We start from the raw sequence: 9,048 nt of genomic DNA on the forward strand, positions 1-9,048 counted from the left end.
TGGTTGCGATCCCGTTGCCGGTCCTGGTCTGGTACGGGCGCGACACTGAGGGTTGCGATCCGTTGCCGGTCATGGAAAAAAAAAAAAAGAAAAGTAGATGCAAACTCGCGGTTGTGATCCGTTGCCTGACACGAAAAAAGACAAAAGGAAAAAAAAACTGTTTGGCAGTAACTACTAAAGCTGAACATATGCTACCCTACGACTTCAGTGTGAGAGGTTGAACACTCACTGTTGCCTCTTAACAGTTCTGCCTATGGTCTTTTGCTCCATCATTGCCCCTGTCTAAATGCTTCCATCACTCTTTCTCCCAATCCTAGAGAATGGCTCAGGCCATTCTTCCTGATGACTACAGCCCAAAGAGATCTCTCCTCCTATGAAAAACCCTGCCAGTTACCTATTCTGACAAAATGACCCATCTGGTTTTCTATGTACTTTTAGTAATATTATCTAATTTGCTCCTTACAATGTTATTGTTAGGAATGCAAGATACAGAGTATTAACCCCATTTTATAGATGAGAATTATTTAGGTTCACAGACAGAAAATTACTCCTCCAGTTTACCTGGCCTTATTAGTGCCAAGGAATAAGAGTAGACCTTAGTCTTCTGAACCAATCTCTCTATATCAAACTGCCTTATTATCAGCTACATCTACATGATTTTATTGTCTTATCTCCCCCAAAGATGCCATAAGGTTCCTGAAGACCAGAGTGTGCTTAACACATTCATATCCCTCCCAACACCAAGTAAGGCACTCAGTGGGCTGCAAACAGTATGGCCAATTGATTTCAATATTGTCCCCAACCTTCAAGGAATGGCACAGGCATTTTTCCTCTTCTTCTAGGCCCTGTAATCACTGCTCAATTGTTGTAAGAAATCATGAACACAACACAGTATCTCAAATAACATTTCTCTTTTGAGGGTATGGAGGAGAGAAAAGGAAGAGACCTTCAAGATCAAGGAAGCCTCCATTTCCATTTCTTATGGCTCCCTGCTGCAAAGCATTCAAGGAAGGCTGGCAGAGGCAGTGGCAATGGGCTTCAAAAACCACAATTTAATCACAATTAGTAAGTCGCAAATTGATCAAATGCCAGAAACCACACCTCAAATAATTCCACTTGCAAACAAAAGAGTTATTTTATTTCAAAACAGAGTATAACAAAACTTAAAATAATTCAATATGAAACTCAATTTTCTTCATTCCTAAATAAGAAGCTAGACAATACCGAATCTTTTTGGAGGAGAGCCGGAGAACTGATGGGAGGAGAATAGGGAAGGCACTAGGCAGGTATGTGAGCACTCAAACCCGAAGGACGATCTTGTCCCCTACGCTAATGTTCTTAACTTTACACACTGGGTGTTGAACACCTTAGCAACAGAGGATAAATATCTGGATAACAGGCAGAGAAGAAAGGGAGAGGAAAAGAGAATGCCAAAAATTAATCTCCACACTAGAAGTCAGACAATCAAACGGGTCTCCTTGCCTAGTGATATATCCATCAGTTACACAATTTCCAGTTTGAACCCTCAACCCACATACCTAAGCTAAGACGGCAGGGGTAGGAAGGGTTAGGATTTATTTTATTTATCTGTCTCCCTCTCAAGACTGAAAAGTAATTTGAGGGCAGGAATCATGCCATGCTCGGGTTTTATGTTCTCCATAGGGAGAACACATAGTAGGTACCCCAAACTCCTGGAATGAATGGTTGAGCTCAGGGATGGATGGATAGCTGTTGGACTCCCAAGCATAAATAATCATGTTACAGCAGCTAGGTAACCTACTTAGCATGGTAACTCTACCCAAGACCCTAGTTTTAGTAAAGGTTGATTTTAATTGGTGTGAAAATCAATTTAGGGAGTCTTTAAGGTTTGAAGAGAGGTTATTCTTGTGTTCAACTGATTCATGCACAGCCCTCATTATTATATTGACAGCTCCATTCCTCAGTTCCAGCTTACAGCTATCTGCAAGAACAAAGTCTCAAAGCTTTAGAATGGTCTGCATAAGCAGGGAATATTTGACTTCTTAGTATAGCATGATCAGATCTTTTACAAAGAAAACCCAGACATCGAGAAACGATGAGTTATGAAAATCACCCTTTTAAATCTATTGCCAGGCTTGCTTTCATTAGCACAAAGAACTACAAAGGAAACTAGACAAACAAATGCAACAGACACCATGCAAACAATACCTTTAACTAAGCTTACTAAAATCCTTAACAAAACAAATAAATAGGAGATAGATAAATACCAGATAAATGCCTCTGGAATGAAAAAATCTGACCAACATTAAGCTTCTAAACCTGGCCTTCTAAAAGAGAATACTTACTTAGAATAAAGGAATGATTCTTACCTTGACAAATAAACAGAACTACTCAGTCTCTACAGACGGTATTTCAAGGGCCAGGTAACCTCAGTAAGGGTATCTATCTCATAAGGCTAAAGCTCTAAGAAAATGCATGTTTCTGGTCTAGTGTTTTTCCAGTTCTATTACTGTGTGAGAATCTTATACTGTTTTTTATTTTCCCTTTTATTATGTGATTTTAAACAGTCTGCTACATATTTTGATATAATTTTTTATAGTCTTGGACTCCAAGTTTGTCCCATGGGACTATAGCTCCAAGTTTATAATGGAACTCAGCAGACAATTTGATAAATTCATCTCACAAGCAATTTTTCAGCAATCTGTCCATTCTAAAAAGCAATATCCATCTGTTTATATTATATACTTAAAGGTATCTTCTGTGAACCCAGAATTCAACTCTCTGAGATACTCTCAATATTCTAGCAATGCCCTTTCTCCTTGCAGAGATGAATTCTTAAGCCACTTCCATAAAACCAGAGATTCAGACTGTGAAGAGGTAGAAATATTATTCAAGATTATCTAGTTCAATCCTCTTGTTTACAGACAGGAAGACTGAGATCCCAGACAGTGTTAGATAATTACAAATAATATGAGTTTGGCAAGCATCAAAAGCCCCCTGAATGCTACTTCCCCCAGTGGAACTCACAGGGGTGTTGGGAGGATAGCCAGATTTGCACTTTAGTCAGGGGAGCACTCCCAACACGTGCCCTCTAGGAAACCTGAGTATTCAGCCACAACCACCCATCCTTACCCCAGCACAGAGAGCAAGGGCGCAGTAGACAGCTTGAATGGCTCTTCTGGAGATGGACAACACTACAGTCCAGGGATAATAGCTCATCAAAGGAGGTACAACACATTTATTACCATGAAGGCCATTATGAAATGACAAAGACATCAAAACCAAGGAAAAAGGAAGGACTGTGGAAACAGAAAAGATAACTACAGTGATACCTGGGCAGATTCCTGTTTCTATTCATTTCAGGGGAGGAAAGGGACCTCTAATCCTTTTTCTGTCCCCATCCCCCACCTCCACTCTTTGGGCCTTTATAGAATTTCAGGAACCTCCCGGATTACTTTATGAGGAAATAGGGCCAGAGAAGGAAAGGGGCTTAGTCAAGCCCACACAATGAGATAGCAGGGACCAGACCAAATGATCCTCAGGCTAGTGACTAGACTTCCAATTTATCCCACTGTCCTCTCTCTACAGTCCTAAGGGTATGTGAACTGCACCCTGAACATGGGTCTGAAACTTTCTTTACAGTACCCAGAGGGGGAGTTATAGGACAAGCAGGCTAACAATACTACTGTCATTTTCTCCCCTCCAGTTATACATTTTATACATAGGCTAAAATTGAATAAAACCAGGTTTCACTGACACTCATGTGAAAACCCTCTTGCTCTCTATTCCTACCCCCCTACCACCACCTAACTAAGGTGGGGGGAGCAGGGGATACCTCTCCTAGAAATATATTGTCTAAATCATCAAGTGTTATTGCTAGGAGGGACCCTAGGGGTCCACCTAGTCATTATTTCCCTTTGTTATTGAGATGAATAAACTTGGACATTTGCCACCTGATGAAGAAGAGCACAGAGCAGGGTCTCCTGACTCCTATCTCCAATAAAAATCCCTCCTGATCCTTCCTGTCCCACCCTGCCCTACCTTGCACCATCCCGCCCTCTCCACAGCTGTATCTAAGCTACTGAGATCTGCTGCCCTTCTGAAACGTGAGATCCTTGGGTTATGTTTTACTCTTCTTTGTTTTCCCAGTGCCTAGCAGAGATTAAGCACAGAAATGACTTAGACTTAAGAGAGGGACACACTGGTACATGGAGAGAGCAGTGACAAAGGACACTGGAGAAAATGTAAGCTTTTTTTGGCTTAATGTAAGCAGTCTTTGGGCTGCGCAGGACCTGGATGCCTAGGATCTATTATTTCCTTCTTTCTAAAACTAGTGTTTGCATCATCCAGTTTAGCCAGGGATAGTGACAAAACTGGTTGTACCATATTCTCCTTCACTCCCCCCCCCCCCCCCGCCCCCCAGATCTGACAAGGAGAACTAGGATCCACAATGAGAGGCAGATGAAAGCAGATATAAGGAGACTCTGCATAAGAAACCCTCCCTCCCCTCCATGTGCTCCTTCTCCTGTATCCCCACCTCAATAAAGAGCACCCCCATCTACACAATCGCACCAGGTAGAAATACAGATGTCATCTCAATTCCTTCCTTACCCACCACACAAGCAACCTTTGTCTCATCACTTGATTCCACCTTGTTTCTACACACACAGTCTACCACCACCTTCACTTGAAGCGCCATCACCTCCTGCCTGCATTACTGCACCAGCTTCCTAACTGGTCTCTCTGCCCATGCTGCTCCAGCTCTCCAGTCCACTCCCCAAACAGGTAGCCAGAGAGATCCTTCTCAAATGCACACAGAATCATGGCTCCCTAACCTCGGGATAAAGTCCAAACTCCTCACCGAAGGCAACAAAGGCTCTTTCGTGACTTGGCCTTGCTCTGCCAACCTTGCCAGTCTCTTCTCTTGCCACACCCACCCACCTCATGCTTTATGATCCATCCACCCAGGAATCTTGAGAAATTTATTTAACCCCTCTGGGCCTGTTTCCTCAACTAAAGAATGGGAATAATAATAGTATCTACCTCTCAGGATGGTTATGGGAAGAAATGAGTTAACACATGTTAAATTCTTAGAATAGTATCTGATATAGTTGAGGTCTAGGCTTAGCCAACTTCTCCACAAGGAAGCCTTCCCTGACCTTCCATTGCTGGATTAGGTACCATTTCTCTTTGCTCTCATGGTGCCTGACCCTGTCACAAAACTTGTTTCCTCGCCGGTCTTCCTCACTAGGCTGTATGCGCCCAAATCCCCACACTTAGTACCATGCCTGACAGATGCTTAATAACTGTTCAGCGAATGGAAAATTTTCCAATGAGGTATCCAATGAAACAGAATCTCACCAAAGAGCCAATTTAAGTGTTGGTCAGGTGGCTGGTCTAAATGACCTTAAGGCCCCTCAACTATAAGATTCTATCCAATAAACAATTCAACACACTCTAATCTCATTGGTCACACTGGTTTGGACTTTAATATGTAGGCAATGTTGGGCCATCAGATTTTTAAAGGAGAGTACAACCTGATCAAACATGAGCTTGTTACCTTATTACCCATCCCTGACAACACTCTCTATCCCAATCCCCTGTTGCTATCAGGACAAAATTCCAACCACCTTTCATAAACATAAACATCCCACCCCCCGAAATACAGACACAAAAACAGCTGAACCAAAGGGAATTTTGAAAGGCTAAATGCAGCATCTAACTCCATCTTAACCACATGCAAGCAGTGAGGATTCATAAACACCCTGTAAGAACCCAAAAGCTAATCCCTCCTGTGTGTCTTTATGGAAAGAGGAGGGCACAGAGAGGAAGCATGTCATAAGGTAATCTACTTAATCATCCTGAGTAGTTTTGATCCAAGCTGCTGTCATAGCACTGTTATTCCTGATCACTGCAGCCCCAAACCCTAGATGGTCAGAAAAGTAGATGCAGGGCCAGCCCGGTGGCGCACTGCTATAGTGCGCCGCTTGGGAGTGCGGCAGCGCTCCCGCCGAGGGTTCGGATCCCACATACAGACCAGCCGCTCACTGGCTGAGCGAGGTGCGGGCGCAACGCCGATGGTTGCGATCCCGTTGCCGGTCCTGGTCTGGTACGGGCGCGACACTGAGGGTTGCGATCCGTTGCCGGTCATGGAAAAAAAAAAAAAGAAAAGTAGATGCAAACAAGGTAAGGATGGGGCATTGTCTAGGTTCTATTTCAAGGGCAGGAGGTCTCTTCTTAAGACAGAGAGGGCTAGCAGAGATGGAAAAAAGGCTTCAGTGATGAAAAAAAAAAAAACAAAAAACAACACTTCAACCCACAGAAGCAGAGAAAAGAGGGAGAAAGCTTAACCAGAGATATAACCAGGCCTGGGCTCCTGCTCTGAGGCTGCATGCCACACCTCACTGCAGATGTGGACTTAACCATCATTTTGCATTTACACAGCACTCTGAGATTAAGGAAGGCACTAAACGTGCCAGCTTTGCCAGTCACAAAAGAATAAACACTGTAGGATTCCACCTATATGAGGTTCCTAGAATAGTCAAATTCAAAGACAGAAAGTAGAATGGTGGTTACCAGGAGGAAATGGGGAGTTAGTGTTTAACAGGTACAGAGTTTCAGTTGGGGAAGATAAAAAGTTCTGAAGATGAAAGGTGGTGATGGTTGCATAACAAAGTGAATGTACTTAATGCCACAGAACTGTACATTTAAAAATAGTTAAAACAGTAACTTTTAGAAATAAAAAAGAAAATGGTAAATTTTATGTTTTTTATATATATATATTACCACAATTAACAAAAAGCATGCCTGCTTCACGGGCCGGCCCGGTGGCGCACTGCTATAGTGCGCCGCTTGGGAGGCGTGGCGGCGCTCCCGCCGAGGGTTCGGATCCCACATACAGACCAGTTCCCGCTCACTGGCTGAGCGAGGCGCAGGAGCAACACCGAGGGTTGCGATCCCGTTGCTGGTCCCGGTCCGGTACGGGGGCAACACTGAGGGTTGCGATCCGTTGCCGGACACGGAAAAAGACAAAAAGGAAAAAAAAAAAAAGCATGCCTGCTTCAAAGTTATACTGTCTGCAGTTTGAATCCTGGCTTGGCCACTTATCAGTTACATCACCCCAGGCAATTCATGTAACCTGTGTCTTCTGTAAAATAGGTATCATAAGGGGCTGGCCTGTGGCTCACTTGGGAGAGAGGGGTACTGATAACAACAAGGCCACAGGTTCGGATCCCTGTATAGGGATGGCCGGTTTGCTCACTTGGGAGAGCGTGGTGCTGACAACACCAAGTCAAGGGTTAAGATCCCCTTACCAGTCATCTTTAAAAAAAAAAAGGGGGGGGGGCGGATAATAACAGTACCTAATCCATAGGTTGCTCTCAGGATTAAATGACGTCCTCCATGGAAAGTGCTCAGTCCAGTGACTCGTGGTACAAATTCAGTACTTAAAGTGTTAGCTATTACTACGACTACTACTACTACTACTACTTTCACAGCCATATTCTCCCAATCCCCACAACCACCCTGTGAAAGTTCACAGACAAGGAAACTGAGGCTCAGAGAGCTACAATGAGCAGCTCAGTTTATGCCATGTCAAATCCTTTGTCCATGAGAAGTGTCTGGTCGTCACTTGTTAATTCTGTGATCTAAGACAAATGCCCTAACCTTGCTATGTTTCCATTCCCTTATAGTAAAAAGGAGATACAGTATAAACCAAGTTCTGCAAACTCCCTCACAGAAGGAACTGCCAACAATTCCTCATTAAGAATTGGAGTAGAGGGGCCGGCCCGGTGGCACACTGCTACAGTGCGCCGCTTGGGAGCGCAGTGGCGCTCCCACCGAGGGTTCGGATCCCACATACAGACCGGTTCCCGCTCACTGGCTGAGCGAGATGTGGGCGCGACACCGAGGGTTGCGATCCCGTTGCCGGTCCCGGTCCAGTACAGGTGCGACACTGAGGGTTGCGATCCGTTGCCGGTCCTGTGATCTAAGACAAATGCCCTAACCTTGCTATGTTTCCATTCCCTTATAGTAAAAAGGAGATACAGTATAAACCAAGTTCTGCAAACTCCCTCACAGAAGGAACTGCCAACAATTCCTCATTAAGAATTGGAGTAGAGGGGCCGGCCCGGTGGCACACTGCTACAGTGCGCCGCTTGGGAGCGCAGTGGCGCTCCCACCGAGGGTTCGGATCCCACATACAGACCGGTTCCCGCTCACTGGCTGAGCGAGATGTGGGCGCGACACCGAGGGTTGCGATCCCGTTGCCGGTCCCGGTCCGGTACGGGTGCGACACTGAGGGTTGCAATCCGTTGCCAGACATGAAAAAAAAAAAAAAGAATTGGAGTAGAAATGAAATCAAGTAATAGCTACAGAAGAGTAAACCATAATAAAATAAAAGTGGCAACTTATGAGAACTGGTACATCCGTGTACAAAACCTGACATCCTTTTAATGGTAAACCTGAGGAACAGAGTGTGACTGGGACTACTCCTCTGGATTTCCAATTACTCAGTATACCTGATCTTAACACCTGAGTAAGTGGTTTAGTGCCCTTTTAAGAGGTGGCAAGGTACGGTAGAAATAAAAATATTACTGAACTGGAAGACTGTGGGAATTCTAGTTTTGATTCTGCCACTAAGGCAGGCTTTGAATTTAGACAACTTACTTCCTCTTTCTAAGGTTCAGGTAAATAGGAAAGAAGGAAAGGCAGGTATCAAAGTTGGACCAGATGGTTTGTGAGACCCCTTCCAGCTCTTACATACCACGACTCCTAAATCCAGAATGGGGTGGGGGAGAGGTGGGGAGGAGGCAGCAGACCTACCAAACTCCAAAGAACTAAGGCAAATACCAGAAGACTCCTCAAGACCTGGCACAAGAACTCTCCTCTACCCGATTTTCAGACACTCCCCACAACAGGGAGCAAATACATTGGAAAACTGGAGCACTTGCCAACGTTAATTTTAGCTCACTTTAACCCTTCTGGGCCTTAGCTGAAAATAGGAGAAATAAAACCCTATTTGAAGGCAGGGAGTTGAAGCAGATAACTTGAGCTACTACCCGCCCCCCC

General features: G+C 44.4%; 1 protein-coding gene across 2 annotated transcripts in view; it reads right to left on the bottom strand.

Annotated features, from left to right (window-relative positions):
* The window catches only part of RALY (RALY heterogeneous nuclear ribonucleoprotein), an 80,863-nt gene that overhangs the window by 69,849 nt on the left and 1,966 nt on the right, over positions 1-9,048 (bottom strand). The window contains exon 1 of one of the 2 annotated variants that reach the window (XM_008568193.1): positions 2,349-2,367. The exons of the other annotated variant lie outside the window; for it this stretch is intronic. The gene's annotated coding sequence lies outside the window, so the exon portion shown is untranslated. Of the gene's footprint in view, positions 1-2,348; positions 2,368-9,048 lie in introns of those variants that run through there. 2 annotated transcript variants of the gene reach the window in all.

Source organism: Galeopterus variegatus, unplaced genomic scaffold (assembly GCF_000696425.1).
Source record: "Galeopterus variegatus unplaced genomic scaffold, G_variegatus-3.0.2 Scaffold386, whole genome shotgun sequence".
NCBI lineage: Eukaryota > Metazoa > Chordata > Mammalia > Dermoptera > Cynocephalidae > Galeopterus > Galeopterus variegatus.